General features: G+C 51.7%; 1 protein-coding gene across 2 annotated transcripts in view; it reads left to right on the top strand.

The window, feature by feature from the left end:
* LOC126524289 (sedoheptulokinase-like) overlaps nt 1-25,238 on the top strand; it is a 265,319-nt gene that overhangs the window by 109,959 nt on the left and 130,122 nt on the right. The window lies entirely within an intron of this gene.

The following is a 25,238-nucleotide window of genomic DNA, read 5'->3' as shown; positions in this document are numbered from 1 at the left end:
AGCGTTGCTCCATTTTCACCTGCACTCACTGGTCAGGGTTGCGCTGCTATGACCGAAACGTACGAATGCCCCACCTCCGCCAAGCTGGTTTGTCGTCCACTGTCATAACTTCATTAATTTATCGTTTCTTTATTTCATTTATTAAGCACAAGTAATTTCCCCTACGTTGTCTTTATATATATATAACACATTTCAGTGGCGATGTTGCGGTATAGTTGTGAGAGAAATACGTTAGCATTACGTCGCATCTCTTTGAGGTCCCGGATCCGTGATTTAAACCGTGCTCATCACATTGCATTGTCTTGTTCAGGCGCTCCCTCGACACACGTCCTGTCTCTTCGAGGAGCGAAGTGCAACTGACGATGGTGCGGAGCACACCGTTGTCTGTAACGCTGTATATAATATATGCACGCATTACACATATACACACAGAGACGCTCTTGAAGGCTCTGCAATTAATTGACCAGCTCTACCACATGACTGCCTTCTCACAATTCACATACATGCACTATTTTTTCTTTATTTGCCAAGCCTGATCTTAATGCACTGAACAAAAGAAACACTTCGGAAAGCTCTACATAAGTGGATTTAACCGCGTGTAGCTACGAAACTTCGGTGCTCTACTCGTGAGGGTTGTTCTTTCAGACCCAGACCTGTGGCAGCTGCGCCCTTCGTGCGACTAGTGACAATTTGCGCCAAGCGATGCCTCTGCATACAACACTCTCACTGTAAAAATAATGTCAGCCATCAGTATAGATAACGTGGTATTTCAGTCGCAATGTGCCGCAACTGCTAGTATTACAGTGCGTGCTTTCAGAATTCCTTTAGAACTAGTGAAATGTGACAGTACCAGCGTGATTGTATATTTGTGGCTTTCGCGGGACGTTAAACTGTAGTACGCACTACACGGTTAAAGATAAGAATGAAACGGTGGCATAAGCAGAATGGGGGTGAATCAGTTGAGAATAATATTTTTAGCTAAAACAGATGCAAAATAAGAACGGCTACTTCTTTTCGAAACGTTGTGCACACCCAAAGTTTCCTCGGTGGTATACTTGACCTAAATTGTCTCACATAAAGGACACGAATGAGAAATCTACTGTTAGTGTCTGCCAGTACGGCAGTTCATCGAGCGTCGGAATGATGGACGATAACGAAATATTTTGCTAAATTCGTCATTCTGCCTCCAAGCGGCCTCGCGGATTGTTAGCGCTTTCGGTACTCACGTTTAATTTTCACCAAAAATTTCTTTTATGATAATACATCGTCTCATTTAACTACGAATACTAGCCTTTAGATTATTTTCAGAAAATCACGAGCGCAAATAGACGCTTGTAATGTTAAAAAATGATTACATGCTACGAATGTTCGCAGACATAAGATATGGCGACGCCCATTCTCAAAAGCGCCGGGATATACATAGGCGCTGTGAAATATCTAGCACATGGTAGATATTTGAGCCACAAAGATTTTGCACCGTGCTTTCGAATGCATCGTTGCAAAATGGCGAGAAAGTTGACGCGCCACCCACAATTGCCGTCGTCGCTTGATAATTGCCCATCGCCACATCTGCCCTTACAGCTGTATCATGACACGAGTGGACCGCAGCGTTGGATAAAGGAAGTGCATTCGATGCCGATTGTTACAAACGCAAGCGGCTAGGCCGCGCGTCGACCAGCGTTTATTCGAAACACAACGCGCATAGGAAAGTGGCCGACACAGATATCGTCCATTTTCCTACAAGGGGAGAAAGCATGCGCAGTGTTCGCAACGGCTGTCTTGCAGATTGCCACAACGACTATCGTTCGGCTCGCCAGCTTTTCACTCGTGGACAAACGAAACGGCACGCGGTGTTATCGCGGCGATGGCAAAAATGCGCCTGGCTTATCCATATGATTGCTATCGCAATAAAATAATAATAGTAGGCGACCCTAACCTTAGCGGCACTCGCACCTCGGCGTTGTTGTTCTTAAGGTTAACTATAGGCGAACGTAGCGCACGAATCCAACTCGGAGGCAACTGTTTTCAATTAATTAGCCAGTTGAATGTCACGTTACTTTATTGTGTGTGACGTCACTAGTGACGTCATTACTTCCGCTTTCTACTGCCGGGTTTCCAGGAATGTCGCCAAAGTCGTGCTCACGTGGCGGGTCTCTAATGTCTACGATTCTGCGCTTCGGTGTGCTAGCAGTGATTTCTAATTACTCCAGACATTTGACTAGGTCAGATAGTAACTAAACTTATGCTCTGATATATCTATAATGAAACCCATCAATATTGTACTGTAGTATTTTCCCTTTTTTCCGATTTATTTCGAATTTCGTCCCCGGTCGCTTCAGTAGGTGAACCGGAAGTGCCGCGCAAACAAGGGTGTCACTCGATGCTCGCGCCGCGAAAAAAACGAAAAAGCACGGGAGCGGTGTTTCACCGAAACCCCGGAAGCGAGACTCGCCCTCAGGGAGCAAGCGGGCTTCGCCATGGCGGGTCACGTGGACGCTATTAGAAATGATTAGTGAATAGCAGACACCACAGCCGGGGACTCGCTGAAGGAAACCGCATCAAGGCGCCGCCTTACGTACATTCCTTTTTATAAATTAAGAAGGCGCCGTTGTTATAACCTCTGATGGCGTGAAAAGTTATTAATCTGGATAACTATGCCAACACAGCAGTGAAAAATGCAATACATCGCAGAAGTTTTGCAATGTTCAACCAATAATATTACAAGCAAACGCTTAAAAAAAGTGATGCACCAAAACGCGAAGGCCAACACCACCAGAGAGCGATGCAAGTACTATGTGCACGCGTTATGAACAAAAGATTTCCATGGCGCCAAACGACGGGAAAAATGCGGCCATACGCATACCTTTCGGGCGCCATTGCACATGGCCGCTCATTAGCGTAATTCGCGCGGCCACCACACATTATGCCGGAAAATCTCTGCAACGGCGACCCACCGCAACGTCACGTACCGTCAAATTGACGCATACGAAACGGCCCTTCCTGCGGCGCTCGTCGACGGATATTCCTTCAGCCAATCAGCAAGCTCACATGGCGGCTATCACGGACCAGCAACCACATATTCGCGAAATTGCAGGTGCAATTCACGGGCTTTTGCGCGCTACCGCTCACTTTCCTTTTAAAGCATTAAACTCGCACTAATTCATTGGTTTTTGCCAAGCAGCGACAAGTTCCTCCGCGCTTTCCCTGGCGGCTCCCGTCGGCCGCCATGTTAACGCGCATTCCGGCGGCGACTGCTGCGGCAGCGAGAGGTGTGCGGAATTCGCTGAAAATCTGCAGCCGATACAACTGCTCAAGCAAGAAAACAAGCGTGCTAGCGCCGTCGAACTCGGCCGCTGGACTGGCCCAGGAAGAACATGGTGGACGGAAGCAGCTCACAGCCGGAAGTGGGCGCTGTCCAATAAAGTGCGTCGGTGGCGCCGCGAACGTTTTCGGTGCTTAGCATTTTTCGAAACGCTCGTAAAGGGTTTTTCACTCGCACTAGAGCTGCCAAGGACCAGAAAAAGGCATTAGTCGATAAAGTTTGCGGCTCCACGTCACGTTTCGTCATCTTTATGAAAAGGCAAAAGTGTTTGTTGCAAAACTTGTTTCCCGGCACAAATTTCAAGGCGCGTGACCTCTGGAAAGTCAATCGAGAGAGTCAACATGGCGGATAATGGCGGCCGTGCAACTGCCATGCGTGTCGAGAATAGAGCCCATCAGTGTACATATTTGGGCTTAGTTGGTTTAACATTTCCAAGCTTTTCTTGTGGCGCAAAAAAGCGCTACAAGAAAGCGCCTGTGTGTGTCTGTTTACTCTTCTGCGTCCTCGTGTTTTTTGCGCTACAACTTGAAATCAAGAGATAGAAATTCTTGTTTGGGGAACGAAAAATTGGGGTGAAGTGCAGCGCAGTAACTGTCTCTCAGTTGAGGACACCTCAACCGCACTGCACAAGTGGCAGAGGTAAGGGGTGAAACAGATACGGCGTGCGTGGGCAAGTTGGTGGCCTTGTGGTCTTTTGGTCTCGCTTTATTGACTTCGTTTCCGAAAAAAGATTTTTCTTATGACAGCAAATGAAAAAGGCTGGATTCTTGCTTAAATCAAAACTGTTTATTATCTGCAGAGCGTCGGCGTGAAGCGTGTTGCTGCCTTCCTCGGCCGCGTCTCTCGTTCGTCTGGCCCGGCTCTTCTCTCTCGCCTCGCTCGAACCCCCGTGTCTACTCGTGGGTCTCTTCTTACAGTCCCAGGAACCATGGCAGGGCGTCGGTGCGATGAGCCTTTCCTCGTGTTTACTCAAGGGTCTCTTGCGGGGAGCAAAGTATCATGCGGGGCGTCTCGTGATCTACGGCATTGCGGCGGTGGAGCACGCTGCCTGACAGGTCGGCGTAAAATGTGTGACGGCTAAGTGATGAGAGTGTGCGCCGCTCACACGGCCTACCCAAACTTTGCGACTGTCCTCAGGCGCACGTGTCCGTCGATGTCAATTCCTCGGTGTCCAAGGCGCGTTCTTTGTACTTCCTCAGCTGATCGACGTTTACAGTTCTTTCGTTTGATCTTCCGGGGGTGGGGGTAGCCCAGCTTATAACAGCCATGTTGGGACCTGTCAGTGCCGGTAATTTGAACGGCCCTTCGTATCTGACATCTAATGTCCGGAGGAGAGTTTATGTGGTGGATTCCAAGCCTGTTGTGAACTTGCGTTGTTCGTTTGTTCACAAAGCCCTTCGCTTGATCCGTGAGGATGATGTTTGGAACGCCGAATCCTGGGATCCACCGGTTCGTAAGAAATTCCAGGTAGTACTTGGAAGATGTGCTTGGCACTGCTGCCGCGTCCATGTACCTTGTAGCGTGGTCGATGCATACTAGGATATAACCTTCGCCTCCATCCAGGGCACCCATGTGCTCTAGAGAGATGACAACATTGGGCTCGTGAACTTCTCTGGGGCTGAGGCACCCTTCGGCTAGTGTCGTTCGTGAGTTAATCATCTGGCACGTGTGGTATGACTCGATGTAGCGGCGGATGTCCTTTACTATAGATGGCCACCGATACTTTCACTGGACCAAGGCTTTCGTTTTCTCGCTTCCGAGGTGTCCGTTGTTGTCATGAAAGACTGCCATTACGCTGCTTCGGAGCGCCGCAGGAACCACCACCCTTTTGCAAGCTCGTCCGTCCTCGATCGATCTTCTCACCACGATGTCGTCTTCCACTTCGTAGATGGACTTAACAGTTCCTGCTTCCGCCCGGAACTTTTGGCATTCGAGATCGCTCTCTTGAAACTGGCGGTCCGCGGGACAAGATCTGTATGGCCTTGACGCGACGGGAATATCGTCCCTGAGATCGATGCTGTGCTCAGCGTGAGCGCAGAGCCCCAGCGCGTCCTTCCTCGCCTCATGGTGACGATGAAGAATTGAGCGCAGCTCATCTCGTTCGTCGGCGTTTGCGTCGCGGGACATTTTGCATATGGCCTCTTCAATCTGATTGGTGTAATCTTCGTCAGGACCGGGGTCCTTCGTGTTCAGCTGTATGAAGCCGATATCGCTCGCCGGTAATTCGTCTAGGACCCTGCGATTGCTAAAGGCTGTTATTAGGGTCTCTCCGACGCGATGCGCACTGTGTGCGCTTGGTGCGTCACCCGATGGCTCACTCACCGATGGCTGAACGGGGACGAGGGTGCCGTCGTTAGTGGGATGGAACGTGACGTCAACGTTCGCAGCGCGGCGCCAGTCCGAACCAAGAATCAGGTCCATGGCACCTGGCAAGGGCGCGATCACTACCTCCTCGAGCCGCACGCTCGATGTTCCGATCGTCACATTCAGAGTCGCCACTCTCGCCGGTCTGATACACCGGTCGAGCACTTCTATCGTTTCGGGAGACGTCCAAGGTCGGGGATGAACCTCAGGTCCCACGGAGCTCTCGCCGAGGATAGAGACGTTGGAGCTGCTGTCTATGCAGACTCTCACCGCTCGGCTCCCAACGAAGCCCTTCACGATGGGTAGGGTGCCGCCCGTCGATTGCAGGAAGCAGTTGGCTTGCCTGGAGGTTGTGCCGGCGTTGCCTGCACCATATCTCGCTTCTCGGCGTCGTTCCGCGTGGATTGTGGCCTCCGTCTTGGGTCTGGTGCACTCCCTCGACAAATGTTCCATATTGCCACAGTTAAAGCAGGCTCGTGCTCGCGCAGCCCGAACTGGTTCTCGGTGTTCGCGCCGCATTGACTGAGCGCTCGGCTCGGGGCGTCCGTCGTCAGCTCCCGCTCTGTTCTCGTAGCTGCTCCTCATTTGGTTTCGTTGGCTCTGTTGCCCAGCTTGAGCTTGTCGGCACTGCGCTGGTTGCGTCGTTATGGCTTTACGTCGCCTGGAGTCGAGCAGCGCTGCGCGGTCTATCAAATCAATGACGCTGCTGCAGGGCTGTGCAGCGAGAGGATTCGCCCAGGTGTCGTCTTCGATCCCGCTGAGTATCAGCGAAATTCTCTCTTCATTCGCAAGCGGGTACGGAGACTTGTCCAGTAGAGCATTTTTAGAGTACATGTACTCCACTAGGGTCTCCGAATTGCGCAGTTTTCGTCAAGCTTGCAGGTCCAAGAACTCCTGCATTGTTAGCTTCCGGTCGAAACGAGAGGCAAGTGCTTCCTTCCAAAGGTCCCACGTTTCACAAGCCATACCGTAAGAGCTGTGCCAGTCCTTTGCGGCACCCAGCAGCCGGGTTGCCGCCGTCGCGAGCGTCAGTGATGGGTACCAGTGGGCCAGCGCAGCAATGCGTTACACCTGCGCGATCCACGTTTGGACATTTCGTTGTACATCACCGTCGTACTCAGGGATGGCGGACGCGGTATCGTTCGTAGACTGGATCAGCACGGGCGGAGCTGGCGCGGACATTCTCGACAACGCTTCCGTCATCTGCAGCTGCGCGCGTGCGAACATGGCCACGATTTCAGTCATGCTTGGCGTACCTTCTGGAGCTGTGGCGCTGGTGTTCTCCGGCGAGGGCTGCGGAGGTGCGTCACGGTTGACTTCTGCCGGCCGTTGGTTCGCTGCCGTAGCGGGGGCTTGGATCCTGTCGAAACGTTGGGAGCCCGTTTCGTCCCCAGCTTGCGCCTGCGTTGGCTTCGGTGCCGCCGTTGTGTCACTCGTAGCGTGTGACCCGCGTTGCTGGGTTAGAAGCCGTCGCAGTTGGTCAACCTCTGCACGCAGACTCTCGATCGTAGCCGGCGCCTTGGAGTCCGCCCTTTCGTGGTCGTTGCCGTCAGCTTCGGTCTGGCTGGTCGTTGAGTCGGAGGACGTGTCCAGCAAGGCCTGGAGGCGAGTGTTGTCGTCTTGGAGACGGGTCACGAGATCGTCCTTGCGGCCGCTGCACGGAAGTCCACGGATTCTCAGCTCGTCGGTAAGCTGTTGCTTTTTCAGGGCGCTGAGAACGTCGCGGACAGTTGATTTCACCGGTGTCCAGATGAATGTCGACTCCGAGCTCACCGATGGCGTTCTGCTGGGCTCCGTGGTGGCCGCTCGTTCTTCGTTCGGGAAAGACGCGTCTGCAGATCCTGTCGGCTGCGCCATGACAGCAAATGAAAAAGGCTGGATTCTTGCTTAAATGAAAACTGTTTATTATCTGCAGATCGTCGGCGTGAAGCGTGTTGCTGCCTTCCTCGGCCGCGTCTCTCGTTCGTCTGGCCCGGCTCTTCTCTCTCGCCTCGCTCGAACCCCCGTGTCTACTCGTGGGTCTCTTCTTACAGTCCCAGGAACCATGGCAGGGCATCGGTGCGATGAGCCTTTCCTCGTGTTTACTCAAGGGTCTCTTGCGGGGAGCAAAGTACCATGCGGGGCGTCTCGTGATCTACGGGATTGCGGCGGTGGAGCACGCTGCCTGACAGGTCGGCGTAAAATGCGTGACGGCTAAGTTATGAGAGTGCGCGCCGCTCACACTAATAATGTGGTGTGATTCACGCTCAAAAAATGAGCGAAGGTGAAAGGTGCATGACATATACAAGAGTACTAAACACAAAAGTTCACAGACGGTGAAATAACAAAAGAAAGCGCTAGAAAACGCGAAGGCCGTTTTAGGTACACACAAATAAAAAAAAAGATTCTTATATAACGTCCTCAAGACCGAAATGTAGACGAGCTTCTGATATATGCACTAAGATATTGCACAAAACTGGACATGTATGACATAGTCATGACAACTATAAAAAAGGGAATGCTCACTGGTAATGGCAAAAACAATGACACTCAAAATACCTAAAAAATAGAATAAAATGCTAACATTGTTTGATTGAGAGCCATACCAAAAGAAAGAGCTTACTTATAAATCTGTACGAAAGTATAAGAAATGCGTGACATAATTACTGCTGAACAAATTGAAAAAACATGGCAGAAAAAAAATAGCATTGTACTAAAAACTGAAACACACATTATCACATTACTTTGCACTTGGCCACAACTTGAGTAACGGTGGCAAGGGGAACAGAAGGTAGTCGGCTTTTGCAGCAGCACATAGAAAACATGCGCAGAAAGGCTTATTCCTCAATCAAAGACCAGGTAAAATAAGCCAACAACACGACTTTTCTTTCGACCCGAATGCAATGCTTAGCAATAAAATTACGTCTCTTAAGGCACTAAGTCGTACCTACTGGGCACTCCTTTGTATAATAAACACGAACTGCAAAAATCTACATGTAGGACACTTGCAATGCTCATGCTTTCCAGAAGAAAAAGAAAGCGTATCATGCCTACACATGAAGGTTGTTCGCGCGGTTTTCCCAGCGGGGGTTACTGACATAGTTCACCAACACTAACAGTAATCTTTCAGCTGTTAGTACGTTTGTAGAACGTGATACGCAGAAAAAGCACTGAGGGCGGTATGGAAAGCTGGGCAAGTTACTGAAGTTGCAGAATGAGACTTGGCAGAGAAAAACACAAGTCACAGACAAGGTGACAATGAGGAGGAACATCTATTTGTCAGCTTTCTCTACCGGGAAGAGGCAAGTGTAGCACAATCAAGGCGCAACGACGTCCGGAGCCCCATGGAGCACACAAATGGACAGGACTGTGTTCGTGTACATGCGCCTTCTGATGACCTTGGGTCTGAGCGCTCACCTGTTGTCTTTAGGCGCCCGGAACAAACTTGCAGGGCTTGTTTTTGAGGTATTTGTGCACCACTGCGCGATGCACGAGCGGTACGAGTCGTGAAACGGGTGAAACATCGCGGAGCACAAGCACACAGTTACCGAGGACCACGAAACTGACGAAACTAGCCACGCCGGTCAACGCACAGCAGCGCACGTTTCGCGATAACAGCAGATAACGAAACATGAAACGTCATGCAGCGGGCTCAGCTGGCTCCGGGCCGGTGGGGCCGCTCGGCGTGCGCGCGGAGACAGTCGAAGGTGAGTGAGTTGCGAGGGTAGTAATGAGGGAGGGCGATTGGAGAGGAGTTGGGGAGGGGGAAGAGCTAGGCCACCTGGATCGGCGAGCGTGCGCACGATAATCTACGAGGCCATGCAAGGGAAACGGATTTTTGCGTTCGCCCATTACAGAGATGGCGCCAATTACCTTTGCCAGTGTTTTTTTTTTCTTTTTTCATTGGTTAACCTAGGTAGGATATTAGGCAGCATAGTAGCAAGAGCTTGGTGGCGCAAGCCACCGCCCCGTTCCAAAGGGGACGCTCATAACATCCATCCATCCATCCACCGAAACCGGGGAGTTTCCCCCCACTGCTGCGGCCAAGCAGGGCGTCACTGTCAGATCGGCCCTGCGGGGTGCGAGCAGATGTGGACGGAGCGGCTGTATGCGGCTCGGTCGATGCGACGCCAGCCAGCTCTAGCGCTTTCTTACGCGAAAGGGGCCGCTCGGACGACGACAGCAACACGGCCGCCTTTCTCTCGCGCTGCCACTCGGGACAGCTCGGCTCAGTCGTCGAGTGACGGCCAGGCCCCGCACACTCTGAAGTTCAACAAATGGCCACAGAGGGCGAAAACTCAATCGAGGCGTGTTTCAGCGTAAGCGCAAGTTGAGCTACTGTAATTTGGTCGCATACTTTAATTTGTTCTTTTTCTGCTAGGGACGCTGAACATGCTGAATTTCTTACTTTACACAAACCATTGACATAAACAATCGAGGTGTCTAAGGATGTTTTTTTACCTCAGGCAAATAGGCAGTTGATTTTTTTTTATTTGATTGTTGAAGGTGCTTTTTAGTCATAGCGTCAAGGTTTTTGTACTTGATTAACCACCGACAGCCGACAGCCTATTGGTATCGATGTGTTTCCTGGCCGTTGGCGTTCGAATACTACGGCGGTAAAACATTTTCGAAAGCATGCTGGTTTCGTCTGCGAGTCGTTACATAGACTTGCTCTAAAGAGGTCTACTCTTGGCAAAAAATAGTGCCTCATTTTGTTTAGGCGTTGATTATCATAATGAATGCGGCGGAGGTTGAGGGAGTACGCTTGAAGGTACGTTTTTATGCCGTTGATCTCCATAACACCGTAAGTACGCAAACCGATGTCACAGAACACCCGATGCATCATTGTGTGTTCTCCGTCATCGCTTGTTTGCTGTACGCCTACTAATTCTTCATTTCTTCTTCAAGTGTTGTATCCTCCTTTTGTCCTTGTTCTCTTGTGATTCACTTACAGTATGTCGTTCCGTCAGCTGTAATGCGCATTTGCAAAACCAATACGTTTGATAAGACGCAGTGGTTATCATAATTTCACTACACATGTATTAAGCTGGCACATATGGTTCAGATACAGATACCTGTATGCGGACTTGCACGACGTTGATGCGGAGGTTAGGATAATTATGACACCCATAAGGAAGAAGCAGCTGACGGCCGTAAGCTGTTGCGTTCTTTCCGCCAAACTACCCGGCCTGGTAGTGCTGTAAAGATGCTGTATAAAAGTGACACGCGGTGACAGGGAAATTATTATACTTAGCAGCCGACCGTACGTTTTGTAGCTTAGGTCTTCTTTCTTGTGCGTTTGTGCTACCCTTATTAATGAGCCATTTCTTGACTATGTTCTTGACTATGTAACCGCGTTTGTGTGGATGCGTAGACGTGTGCTTTTTGTTTTACTTGTAAAATGCAAATAAAATATTTTCAGGCTTACTCAATCTTTGGTGTCGTGTGCGTTTATTCCAGTCGAGGCCATCGTGCCACCTGGAAACCACATTCTGTCAGTAGCCCTACACGAAATGCAACAGCTGGAGCGCGGCGGCACAACTCGTGGTAACGGCGGCGTAATAAACGAAAAACCACTCGGGATGCCCTTAAAAGCCAGTTCGGAGTGTGCCTTAACTCGATATGACTCAGCGCTACATGTATTCTGCAGCGCCTTGATCGTGCTCCCGCCAGTTTGGTTGCTGTGTGGCAAACATAGCGCCTACATATATATAATATGTAGGCGCTACGTTTGCCACACAGCAACTAAACTGGCGGGAGCACGATCGAGGCGCAGCAGCCAGAAACCCAGTAAAGCCACAGAACACCTGGTAAAGCGGCCATACTGTGGAAAACCCCGTTTCCGGATGGGGTGGATGGATGGATGGATGTTATGAGCGTCCCCTTTGGAACGGGGCGGTGGGTTGCGCCACCAAGCTCTTGCTACTATGCTGCCTAATATCCTACCTAGGTTAACCAATGAAAAAAGAAAAAAAGAACACTATGAACTACCGCGTCCAAACTTTCTGATCCCCTATTGCGAATTGTGCTTTTGTACGTCTCCGTCTTTTGTCGTTTCCCTACTTTTCTTCCACCAATCCTCCAATCGCCTCTTACTAATGTCTATTGCGTACCTGTTTGCTTTACCACTGCTCCCGCTGAACCCAAGGGCTTCAAGGAGGCCAGTGGTGCCTAAATCGACCGCTGGGTAGACGTCTTCACATTCTAATAAAATATGCTCCGTCGTTTCCCTAGCTTTACCGCAGCAAGCACATGCTTCTTCTTCCTTCTTATATCTCGCTTTATAGGTGCATGTTCTAAGGCATCCCGATCTCGCTTCGAAAAGTAGTGAGCTTTCACCAGAGCTTCCTTGCTTTTTGGTCCTAGTTCATTATTCAGCTTAACGGGAACCTCTTCTAGCCCTGTGGCTGTGCGCTTAGGAATTTTCTCTTCCGCTTTCTTCCAGTTTAAATTTGTCAGAACCAGCTCCTTTTCCTGGGTCTCTTTCATGCTCTTTTTTTCCTCAAATACAACCTCGTCATTGCCTTGGAAAGATTCGGCTGTTATTTTTCGGATGTAATTTATTGCCGCTTCTCCTTCCAGTCTGCTTTCATCTTCGTCTAGGATATGTTGTTGTATTGTTGTTGACTTCCTGCCTAATAATTTTATGTGGTTCCAAAATATTCTAGGTGCGGCCTTCTTTTTCTCACGTATTTCTGACAACCAACGTTCAATTTCACCTTTTAATTTTGCTTGCACCAGTATTTGAACCATAGACTTTTTCTCCCGGTATATTTCCCATTTACTAGTTACTTCATCCTGTGACAACTGCGGCTTCTTTGCCTGCCTGTGCTCTCGAGATGCTTTCTGTCGTTCGGCGATCGCTTCTCGTATCTCCTTGTTCCACCAGCTTTTTGGTTTCTTTTTTCCTTTCCAACGAACATGTTGTTTCTCTTTCCGTATTTCTGTCGTTATTACACTTAGAAGCTCACCATATTCCCACTCCATACTTGGCCATTTGCCAAGTTCTTCCTCAACTCTAGTGATTGTATTTGCTATTTGTTCAGCGTTCAAATTTGGACTGGGCATTTTGCTCTCCTTGCTCTCTTTCCCAACTACATATCCCATTTTCAATATGATGCGTTTATGGTCACTCCCTATGCTGTTAAACCCTTCCTCATCGATGACCATTTCTCTCAACTTATCATGAATTCTTTCTGTCATCAGACAGTAATCAATGGTTGATTGCCGGTTTCCCACTGCCTACGTGACCTGTCCTTCACACTTAGGCCCTGTATTCACGATCACGAGGTTATGTTGCTCACAAAGGTCCAGCATTGACTTCCCCTTATTGTTGGTATAGCCATCTAAATCCTGTATGTGGGCATTCATGTCACCTAATAGGACAATTTCAGCACCACTCCCGAAACCCTTAATATCAGCGCTTATGCATTCCACTAACTCTTTATTCTTCTCTGTGCAATTTTTTCCGGCCCACAAATACGCAACACCCAGCCAAGTTTCTTTCCCACTCATTGTACCTGATAACCAAAGATGCTCTTGACATTGTGAATTTACTCTTTTCCATTTGGCTCCCTGATGGATGAGCGTTCCGACTCCCCCTCCCTTTCTTTCCGACTTAGTTCTGTTGCACCCTTCCCAAACATAATTCTCAATAACTGGCAGCTCTTCTGAGTCTCTAAGGTGCGTTTCTGTAACCGCATACACCCCTATTTGTTCTCTGTGTAACTGCTCCTCAATCTCTGCCCACTTTTCCTTTCTTCTGCCGCCCTGCATGTTTATGTAGCCTATTGCATGGCGAGCTCTTTTTCTTGTTTTCCTCCTTTTTCTATTATCGACGGCGATGCTCTTCTGATGTTCCCCTAGGGGACCTTCCTCATTACTATCTACTCTGACCTCCTGAACGCCTGCGGGCCCCCTAAAAAAGCAACAGCTCGACCACCAAGTCGCCAGCCCACTTCTCGTGCTAACCTGTAATTGAAGTGGATCCCGTCTCGTTTAAAACCACCACAACTTCTCACTTCCCTGTTTTTTTCGGCAACCTCGAAGCCTTTCTGTCGGCTCATTTTCCAGATTGCCTCATTAGCAGCCACTACGGCTCTTCGTACGTGACTGTCACGCACAGGCACCTCCGGTACCGTGCACACCACGATCTGCACCTGAGGGGATAGCTCACGCAAGTCGTCCACCCCCTTCGCCAAGCGCTGGGCTAGTCCTGGCCCTTTCCTGTTCAGGACGTCATTTAGCCCACCTGCTACTATGACGAGGTTGCGCACGTGGGCATTTTCCGCGAGCTTTTCTTTTGCTCGCTCCATGATAGAACCAAGTGTGCGCCCTGGAAATGTCCCTACCGCCACTCTTCTGTCGCCTTTCACCCTCTCCACAATTGCTTTTGAGCACCCAGCCAGGTTTGAATCGCCAGCGATAATGACCATTTCACTTTCTCCTACCTCTCCCTGCTTCCCTTTGTCATTTTCCGCGTGATGCGGTCTTGACAAGGGGGATTGTCCCCTGGGCTCCTGCTTTTTCCGCGTAGCGGCCTCAAGGTAGGTGCTGCTCTTTCCAGCTAACCCTTCATCACCCTGCCTGCATTCGACGTATTTCTCTGACCCTCCCTCGCGTGTCGCGTCGGGGGTCTGCGTTCCATTTTCACGCACATTGTCGTTCACAATGGCGGCCCTGTTCAGCTTTTCCTCGGCTGCTTCAAGCCTTTTTTCAACTACCTTCCTTGCCTCACGCTCACTGTTTAGCTCATTTTTGAGCTCTTGCACCTGTTTGAGAAGCTCTTCGTGGAAAGCCTCCATTTTCTGCAGCCTAGTATCGACATCACATTGTGTGCAGGTTGTTTCGACGCCCTCTCCATTCTCACCCGCCCCTCATCTGCCTTGAGGGACCCCCCCCCCCCCGTACTGCCTGCTTTACCGGCTTTCTCGCCATGTATTGCACGGCTTTTTGCAAATACTATAATACTATATCAATGCAGAGCACGTGCCTTTTAGAAAAAAACGATACGCACAGGATCCAAATCCTCAAAATGCCGCAAAGCAACTGTCACCACTGTTTCAAAAATAAACAATGTCGCGGAGACCGTAGGTATGACACGCTCTCGCACGCGCTCAACCACGCGGCCACGCTCTCACTTTTCTACCAAACACGCACAGTAAAACCGCTAATAGCTATTTGTCTTGCCACTTCCAAGCTACTAGTTAAAGACTACAAACACTCAACTTCCCACCCGGCTGCACGTGTTGGAACACGTGGCACGAAAGGACGCTCTAATCATCCTGCAAAACAAATTTACACGAAGCACACCCGCGCACCCGAAATACGAGCGACAAAAAAGGGAAAGAAAAGGAAAACCCCCCAATTACTATTTAAATGCAAAAAACCCGCAAATAAAAAACAGGAGCAAGCTCAAAGCATGCACAAAAACTTATGATTTCGTCGTCGCCACGGAGCTCCGAAAAGCACGTCCATCCGCCACAAAATCCAAACGCCTGTTTTTCGTCCGTTTCCTGTTGTACAGCGCCACCTGTGGTCGCACACTTTAGTTCACGACGCCACCGCTGCGCTTATTTCCGTAGCACTGTGGAAGGTACAGTTTCCCTTCTCTAAGTTTGTATAGGTGTTCTGTGTGACGGCCACCGCAATTGATGCAGCGTGGCTTCTCTGCGGGGCAGTCTCTTGAGGCATACGACTCACCGCAGCGGAGGCAGCGGGCGTCGCGGAAGCAGGTGGTGCCGGCGGGGCCGAAGACTCCGCAGCGGTCGCATTGAAGTGGCCGGGGCAGTCGAACACGGACGGCGCGCAGTTGCTTGAAGAGCCGCACGTTTGTAGGCACGACGCTCCCGACGAAGGTGACGGTGACGTTTGCGCGACTTCGTGAGCATGCCAGCACCGCAACGGGGCTTCAAGGTTTTCCCTGATTGTGTGGGCATCGAAGGAAGGATCGACCCCATGGATGATGCCCACACAAGAGTTGCTGTGTAGCGCCTTTGGGCGCCCCGCCACGTCGCCGATGTCGCACACCTCGAGGAGGGGCTCCAAGTCGGCGCCGCGCGTCACATCCGCAGCCACCACGTTTCGATGGAAATTGACGCGAACGCGTCTCACGCCTGGTACAGAGCACAGCTGGGGCGCGAACGGAAATATTTTGTTCGATACGCGTTCTGTTCAGTTGCTGCAAGGTCACAAAGTTGCAGTATGCAAAATTTATGACAGCGGGGCGGAGAGAGCAGCCAATCAGGAAGCGGTGACCTCCCCGGAAGTTTACTGCCGTCGTTTGTCTGCTTGCAGACAGTATACTACAAAACGAAATGTTTCTCGTCTTCCAAATGAATGAAATCTTTATCTAAAAAAATATATATTTTTTCTTCTCAAGCCCAAACACGTTTTCAAATAGAAGTACGTGTGACTACTGCAATTTATAAGTATTAGCTTCTTTGCGTCGTCCCTAGGTGGTGTCGCGCACAGCGAGAAGAAAAAAGAAAAAAAAAACGACGGGAAGAGTGGCGCACTTTTCAAGAGGCAGCGACAACATTCCAGTGGCTCGCTGGCGCCGATGATGGCGTCGATTTCTCTGTATAACCAACGAATTATTTATTTCGAGAAACAAAAACGACGCCGGAATTCACTTTCTACCATTTCTTCGAACGCGTTTCGCGCCGCCACCCGCTCTCCTCCTTCCTCTAGAAACGCCAGCGCAACAACCTAAGTTTCCAACGGAAGCGCCATTTTTTCGAATTAAACTATGGATTGGATTCAAACGTGCCATACCGCAGCGCCTGTTGGATCCAATCCAATCCTCCAGACGCGCCATGTGAAGACGTATGATCGCTCCAAACTTCCCAGCTCCCGTCGAGTTCGGTGCCTAGCAGACGAAATGCTCGGTGGTAGGATGATTGACAGGAGCGTGTCGTCATTTTGACGTCACCACAAACGTGGCCGCGCCCCGCGGCTGGCGACGTCGGCGCGGAGTAGGCCAATCGCGCGCGCCGGTAACCGAACGAACGCGCCGAACAACCATCTCCGATCGCACCCCTGAGCGGCGATACTGTCCCGCGAGAGGGCCAGGAAAGTAGCTTTGCGCTCGATGGGCCGGTAGAGAACCGTGACGGTGGTATCATGAGCCACACCGCCGTCAACGGCTGGGGTGTGCGGCTCGAAGTGGACGAACCGTCGGAAGCGGCGTCTCCTTCTTGCGGCTTGTTTGGGCTGTACCGCTGCCGGCTGGCAGGCTTGGGCGTCCTCGGCGGCCGCGAGCGGCAGCGCAGGGTCCCTGAGGAAGTGCTGCCCTGTTCCCTCAGCAACTGGGGTAGGCGTTCTCGGCCGGCTGTCGTTGGACGAGGGGCCGTCGGCGGAATTCTCGTGATCGACGGGAGGAACCACCGCCATCGCGCACGGACCCTCGTCTGGTGCGGTCGACTCGCTTTTAGCCCACGCTCCAATCGCAAGGCAGGAGGCGATCTGCCGGTGCGTGGTTGCCGTCCTCGTGGGTGGTGCTGCAGGGTTTGTCTGGACTCCGGGTCGTCGGTGGAGCCAGGAACTGGCTTCATCTTCCTCTGCTGCTTCTTCGGAGTGTCGCCCATGAGATGGGGCCTCCGTGCGGTAGCGTGGCTCAGTAGGTCTTGCCAGCTGCCGTGTGAGCCCTGAAAAGGGCTGCGTTCATGAGCACGGTCGAAGGCGGAGACGTGCGCGCGCGAGAGGTGGCGGGCGAGCCGTAGTCGTCGGAGCGAGGGGCGATGCGACCGCTCGCTACGAGTGTCCGGGAACGTCTTGAAATCAAGAGAATAGAGCGCCTGGTTGGGCGTGTGTTTCGATGGATCGCAGTTCGTGCTGTGAAAGATGCTGCGTTCCGCTGCGCAGGTGCGATGTGTTTCTGCTTGCTGCGAGCAAATAGAATGGCTATCATCGCGTATTTGTGTTTACTTATTTTCCTTGAAGTAAGCTTACTTTAGGGTCACAAATAGAGCAGATCGAAGAACCGCTGACCGCAGTTGTTGAGCCTAGCATAACTACTGTAGGCGCACATCGTAGCTGCTATGTGATTTTCAAGGCGAGGAATGGGAAGCAATTTGTTTCCACTGTACTATTTGCGCATAATACAAGACTGGAGCAAATGGGCACATTGTTCTCCAGTTCAGTAAAGTGGAAAGTTGGGCTAGTTGGTGAGTGATCATCATACCTTGCTGGTGAAGCAGCGCACTGACACGGACACAGTGAAGACAAACAGCGAGTGCAGCGAGTGTCGTCTTTTCCTGTTTGTCTTCACTGTGTCCGTGTCAGTGCGCTGCTTCACCAGCAAGGTATGTTCTCCAGTTGAATGTCAATGCGTTCCTCGTGCCTGTAGTGTACTTAGCGCAAGAAATAACGAGGAAAGTATGATTCGGAGGTCGATGTGACAGACGTTCGCGCACCTTTGCCCCGTCTCCATGCAGGAAGACGCAACGCGATGCAGGAAGAGCGAGCAAGGCTTTCGCCCTCGCGTTGTCTGAACCACGTGAGCGCAGCAACCCGCACGGCGATAAGGACCGACAATTCATGATGGCGTCGCCTTTGAAAACGGCTGGCGACATATGGTCCCGCAGCCTGTTTGCACTAACCAGGCCTTACCTGTTGCAGTCTAGCATTTTGTCTATCTATGCTTCACATTATTTCTCTCTCTCTTTATTAAAACATACGCCCGTAGCAACCCCGACTCCATCTCTTCCCTGCTTTTTTCTTCCGCTCTAAACCTATCTTGCTGATCTCGACCGCTGACCAGTTAACCGTCTCATCTGATTTGATTACCAGTTGCTGTGGAGAGGGGACGTTCACTACGCGGTTCCTGCTGGGCGAACGCTTTTGTCACTGCAGTTCGGTGTCCCGAGGTGTGTGCGCGCACTTTTGCGGCCGTAGGCACAACGCTGTTGAGAAAATAATGGTGCGGCACGTTTCGCTCTTCAGCGAGTCAGCTAGCGCTTCAAGTATGAAAGCGCGACCACTTGTGTTGTCGTACAGATATTCCTTGCTGAGTTATTTCTTGCCCTACTTGCAAACCTCCATTTTTAAATTTTCTTTTTCATCATTCGCATCCAATTTGCCGTCTTTGCTTCGCCAACTTTCTTTTCGATGAGTCCGGGTTTTCTGTTTACACTTTCAGTTACCCTGTACTTGTTTGCAACCTCATCGAGCTCTTTCTCTATTCCGTGTCCACTATTTCTTGGTACAGATATTGCTGCACTTTGGCCGCGCATTTCTTTTCATAGATGTTCCTCAGTCTTCCCCCAAAACAATTTTGTTCTATGCTTCCCTGACTTCAAAAATGTCACCGTGCACTTCCCCTGTACATGCTAAGGGAGTTAGTGTACATGCTCTGAAGCAGAGTTGCGCATTGGTTCGCCATTATGTCCCAGCTATGCAGCGAAGCCACTTCTCGCGCCCGCAGGAGGCCGCGCGGTGCTCCATTTGCTCTGTTTGTTGCGAACGTCATGCCCCAACTGTTCGCAAGCGCTGAGCAAGGTGGCACTCTTTAATGCAGGCTACGCTCGAATCATTGGCGTTGCCGTAGGGGGGTAGGATTCTAACCCCCCGAAATTTTTAGTTTGTGTGTACATATTGACACGTGTACTTGTCTCTATCGGGCGACAAGTTTTGCCGCCGAACAAATGTTATCGCACAGCGCGGGACGCGCCTGCATGTATCCGAAGTTTCTGGAAAGTTATCGATGCTTCTACCCGCTGTCTGTTGTCGCCGAACGTTGTGTTATCTGATTTCATCGCTTGACACGAATGGTGTAGAACATTTTAGAAGGCATGCGGGTCCCAACGTTTAATCTGGAACATTCGATGATTGCTGTATAAAAGCCGACGCGCTTGACCCGCTGATCAGATTTTCGACGATCGCCGAGCGTGTTCGCCGCTATCGTTGTGCTATAAGTGTAGCCTGTTTTGTGGGCACAGGTTCGCCCAATAAAAGTTTGTTTTGTCGTTCACAGTATTGCTACTGTGTTATTCAACGTCACCACCACGTGACATCTGGTGGAGGTGCTTTTCGTTCATGTACCGGACGCCCCCGACAAGCCGTGATCCAAGCCCGGAGCGCAAAGAGAACACCAACGTAGTCCCGGAGCATCGAGCAAGCCGCCGTCTTCAACAGCTGCCCCCGGAGCACGGACTTCTACCTGAGGAGACCAAGAAGATTGTGGACAAGGCAACCCCAATGGCAGCCCCAGCGTCCCCCATCGTGCTGCAGCAGCCCAGGGAACCTCCGACGTTCCGCGGATCAACATTCGAGGACCCGGAAACCTGGCTCGAAACGTATGAGAGGGTCGCTAAGTTTAACAGTTGGGACAGCGACGACAAGCTGCGGCATGTCTATTTCGCATTGGAAGACGCCGCCAGGACGTGGTTCGAGAATCGGGAAGCCACCTTAACGACGTGGGACCTTTTCCGAAGCGGCTTCTTGCACACGTTTACAAGCGTCGTGCGAAAAGAGCGAGCCCAAGCTCTACTAGAAACTAGAGTGCAGCTGCCAAACGAGACGATCGCGATCTTCACGGAGGAAATGGCCCGTCTTTTCCGGCACGCCGACCCGGAAATGTCGGAGGAGAAAAAAGTTCGCTTCCTGATGCGCGGCGTCAAGCAAGACCTTTTCGCCGGACTTATTCGTAACCCACCAAAGACTGTGGCTGAGTTTTCTGCAGAGGCATCGACGATCGAGAAAACTCTGGAGATGCGCACCCGGCAATATAACCGCCAGGGGCACACGCCGCAGTATGCCATCCAAGGACTGGGTTCGGACGACCTTCAAGAGACCATCAGGGCCATTGTGCGCGAAGAACTGCGCAAGGTCCTGCCTTCGTCGCAGCCTCAAGTAGCTTCGATCGCTGACATCGTGAAAGATGAGGTTCAGCGATCGCTTGGTGTTCCTGAGGTGCAACCTCAATTACTGCAGCCCCAGCCAGAAGCGATGACCTACGCCGCCGTCGCACGCCGTCAAGGCCCCCCTCCGCGACCACGCCAGGGCCCTGCAACGACGCAATTCCGTCGTCCGCCGCCGCCGCCGCCAGCACGCCCACCCGTCGCCCAGCGCACCTACGCGAGGAAGACGGACATTTGGCGAGCCCCCGACCACCGTCCGCTCTGCTATCACTGCGGAGAAGCCGGCCATGTGTATCGCCGATGCCCATACCGGGAGATGGGACTGCGAGGTTTCGCCGTCAATGCTCCGCGCCCACAGCGAGGTGAACGCCCTCGCGATATCGCCGACTACCTCGCCGCTACTCAATGGAGCTCTCGACGACCGTCGCGTTCACCATCACCAGGCCGCTACCTGTCGCCGCAGCGCCGACCATACACTGGCCCAGCCCGGGGCCGGTCAGCGAGCCCGTATCCGGAAAACTAAAAGCAGCAACCGATGGAGGTGCGGTTGCTGTTCGTCGAACTGACGAAGATCCTCCGCCGCCGACGAAGACGACGAAGAAACCATCTCCACGACCTAATGACGACACGCCGCCGTCCCGACGAAGTCAGGAAGCCAAGACTACACCGACGAAAGACTACTTTACGACGCGACGTTCCAGCTTCAGTTCAACACGACGCAGCCGTGATCCGACGCCGAGACCTAACTGTAACGCAAGACAAAGAACCACCGACCTCGACGTGCTTCTCGACGGCCACGCAGTCACCGCCTTAGTAGACACAGGAGCCGATTACTCCGTCATGAGTGGATCCATCGCCGCCCAGTTGAGGAAAGTTAAGACTGCATGGGAAGGCCCTCAAATACGCACCGCTGGAGGACACCTGATTACGCCGACTGGGATCTGCACGGCAAGAATTACCGTTCATGACCGGACTTACCCTGCCACCTTCGTTGTCCTCCAACAGTGTTCACGAGACGTCATTCTCGGCATGGACTTCTTGAATCAACATGGCGCAGTCATCGACCTGAAGTCGAAGTCGATAACGCTGTCACAAGATCAAGCGATACCGCCGGAGAGCTGTCGTAGTCACCACGCCTTGAGTGTGCTCGAAGATCAAGTGAGCATCCCGCCGCGCGCCAGCATTATTATTTCCGTCGGCACTGAAACACCCGCTGACATAGAAGGCGTCATCGAGGGCGACCAACATCTACTGCTCGACCGTGAAATTTGCGTCGCAAGAGGGATCGCTCGACTCCACGGAGGGCAGGTGGAAGTTATGCTCACCAACTTCAGCCAAGAGTTCAAGCACATCAACAAGGGCACGACAATCGCATACATCGAGGAAATTGTGGAAACCAGCAATGCCTTTGTCCTCTCGGATTCAGCCGCATCTACCCCGATGAGCATTGTCCCCGAACCAGACTTCGACGTGAATCCAAGTCTTCCTATGAGTAAGCAGCAACTGATCAGAAGTCTTCTCCGACGATACAAAGACTGCTTTTCGACGTCCTCGAGGATTCGACAAACACCAGTTGCAAAGCATCGCATAATAACCGAAGAGAGCGCTCGACCACTCCGCCAGAGCCCTTACCGAGTTTCGACGCGAGAACGTGAAGCTATTAGGCAACAAGTCGACGAAATGCTGCGCGACGACATCATCCAGCCGTCGAAAAGCCCGTGGGCCTCTCCTGTAGTCCTGGTAAAGAAAAAGGACGGAACCCTACGCTTCTGCGTCGACTATCGTCGACTGAACAAGATCACGAAGAAGGATGTGTACCCCCTTCCACGGATAGACGACGCATTGGATCGGCTCTGCAACGCTAAATACTTCTCGTCGATGGACCTCAAGTCTGGCTACTGGCAAATAGAAGTCGACGAGAGAGATCGCGAAAAGACTGCCTTCATCACGCCAGACGGCCTCTACGAGTTCAAGGTCATGCCATTCGGACTGTGCTCGGCGCCTGCAACGTTTCAGCGCGTCATGGACACGGTGTTAGCCGGACTGAAGTGGCAGACGTGCCTTGTTTACCTGGACGACGTCGTTGTCTTCGCCGGAAATTTCGACGATCACCTTAGGCGGCTTGCGACAGTGTTAGAAGCCATCAAGTCATCAGGGCTCACTCTGAAGCCGGAAAAGTGCCGCTTCGCTTACGATGAGCTTTTGTTCCTAGGCCACGTGATCAGCAAATCAGGAGTACGCCCCGACCCACAGAAGACAGCTGCCATCGCAAAGTTCCCGCAGCCAACCGACAAGAAGGCAGTGCGCAGATTCCTTGGCATGTGTGCCTACTATAGGCGCTTTGTCAAGGACTTCTCACGCATCGCGGAGCCGCTAACACATCTAACCAAATGTGATGTCGCGTTCAAGTGGGAAACGCCGCAGGCCAAGGCATTTCAAGAACTCAAACGACGCATGCAGTCGCCGCCGGTACTTGCACACTTCGACGAGGACGCCGATACCGAAATCCACACTGACGCCAGTAGCCTAGGCCTCGGTGCCGTCCTAGTCCAGAGGAAAGAAGGACTTGAAAGGGTGATATCGTATGCTAGCCGGTCGCTGTCAAAAGCGGAAAGCAACTATTCTACGACTGAAAAGGAATGCCTCGCCATCATTTGGGCTATAGCTAAATTCCGCCCTTACCTCTATGGCAGGCCATTCAAAGTCGTCAGTGACCATCATGCATTGTGTTGGCTAGCTAACTTAAAGGACCCTTCAGGACGGCTGGCACGGTGGAGCCTCAGACTACAAGAATATGACGTCACGGTAACATACAAGTCCGGACGAAAACACTCAGACGCCGATTGCCTATCACGCGCCCCCATTGACCCGCCGCCGCAAGATGACGAGGATGACGACGCCTTCCTTGGAATAATAAGCGCGGAAGACTTCGCTGAACAACAACGAGCGGACCCGGAACTTAAAGGCCTCGTCGATTATTTGGAAGGGCACACCGACGTTGTCCCCAGGGCATTTAAGCGCGGATTATCTTCCTTCACGCTTCAAGACAGTCTACTCGTGAAGAAGAACTTCTCGCCAGTCCGCGCCAATTACCTTCTTGTTGTCCCGTCAGGACTTCGTCCAGAAGTATTGCATGCCCTACATGACGATCCGACCGCTGGACACCTCGGATTTTCCCGGACACTATCGAGGATACAAGAAAAGTATTATTGGCCGCGCCTGACCGCCGACGTCACCCGTTATGTCAGAACATGCCGAGACTGTCAGCGACGCAAGACACCGCCGACAAGGCCAGCCGGATTACTACAGCCAATCGAGCCTCCTTGCCGACCATTCCAGCAGATCGGGATGGACTTGCTGGGACCCTTTCCGACGTCAATAACCGGAAATAAGTGGATCGTCGTGGCGACGGACTACCTCACCCGCTTCGCTGAAACAAAAGCACTGCCGAAAGGTAGCGCAGCCGAAGTGGCGAAATTCTTTGTCGAAAACATCCTGCTGCGACATGGCGCCCCAGAAGTCCTCATCACCGACCGAGGAACGGCCTTTACAGCGGAGCTCACCCAAGCCATTCTGAAATACAGTCAGACAAGGCACAGGAAGACAACGGCTTACCACCCGCAGACGAATGGTCTTACGGAGCGGCTGAATAAGACCCTCGCCGACATGCTAGCGATGTACGTCGACGTCGAACACAAGACCTGGGATGCCGTCCTGCCGTACGTAACATTCGCTTATAACACGGCGGTGCAAGAAACAACACAGATCACGCCGTTCAAGTTGGTTTACGGCAGGGACCCGACGACGACGCTCGACGCCATGCTGCCGCACGTAACGGACGAAGAGAATCTTGACGTCGCTACCTATCTCCAGCGCGCCGAAGAAGCCCGACAGCTCGCCCGCCTGCGAATCAAGAACCAGCAGAGGACCGACAGCCGACACTACAATCTCCGACGACGCTTCGTCGAGTACCAGCCCGGCGACCGTGTTTGGGTATGGACCCCGATACGCCGACGGGGACTGAGTGAGAAACTATTGCGACGCTATTTCGGACCCTACAAGGTCATCCGACGTATTGGCGCACTGGACTATGAGGTCGTGCCAGACGGCATTTCGCATTCACAGCGACGTCGCGCACGACCTGAAGTGGTCCACGTGGTGCGTCTGAAACCATTTTACGGACGCTAACGAACTTTCCTTATTTTGCTTTATTCTTTGCTATGAGTGCTTACTTATTACTTTGATTTGTTTGCAGCATCGGGTCGATGCTTTTTAAGAGGGGGGTATTGACACGTGTACTTGTCTCTATCGGGCGACAAGTTTTGCCGCCGAACAAATGTTATCGCACAGCGCGGGACGCGCCTGCATGTATCCGAAGTTTCTGGAAAGTTATCGATGCTTCTACCCGCTGTCTGTTGTCGCCGAACGTTGTGTTATCTGATTTCATCGCTTGACACGAATGGTGTAGAACATTTTAGAAGGCATGCGGGTCCCAACGTTTAATCTGGAACATTCGATGATTGCTGTATAAAAGCCGACGCGCTTGACCCGCTGATCAGATTTTCGACGATCGCCGAGCGTGTTCGCCGCTATCGTTGTGCTATAAGTGTAGCCTGTTTTGTGGGCACAGGTTCGCCCAATAAAAGTTTGTTTTGTCGTTCACAGTATTGCTACTGTGTTATTCAACGTCACCACCACGTGACAATATATAC

This window comes from Dermacentor andersoni, chromosome 3, assembly GCF_023375885.2.
Source record: "Dermacentor andersoni chromosome 3, qqDerAnde1_hic_scaffold, whole genome shotgun sequence".
Classification (NCBI taxonomy): domain Eukaryota; kingdom Metazoa; phylum Arthropoda; class Arachnida; order Ixodida; family Ixodidae; genus Dermacentor; species Dermacentor andersoni.
The sequence above is the reverse complement of the archived record's forward strand: the minus strand, read 5'-3'. Positions and strand labels throughout refer to the sequence as shown.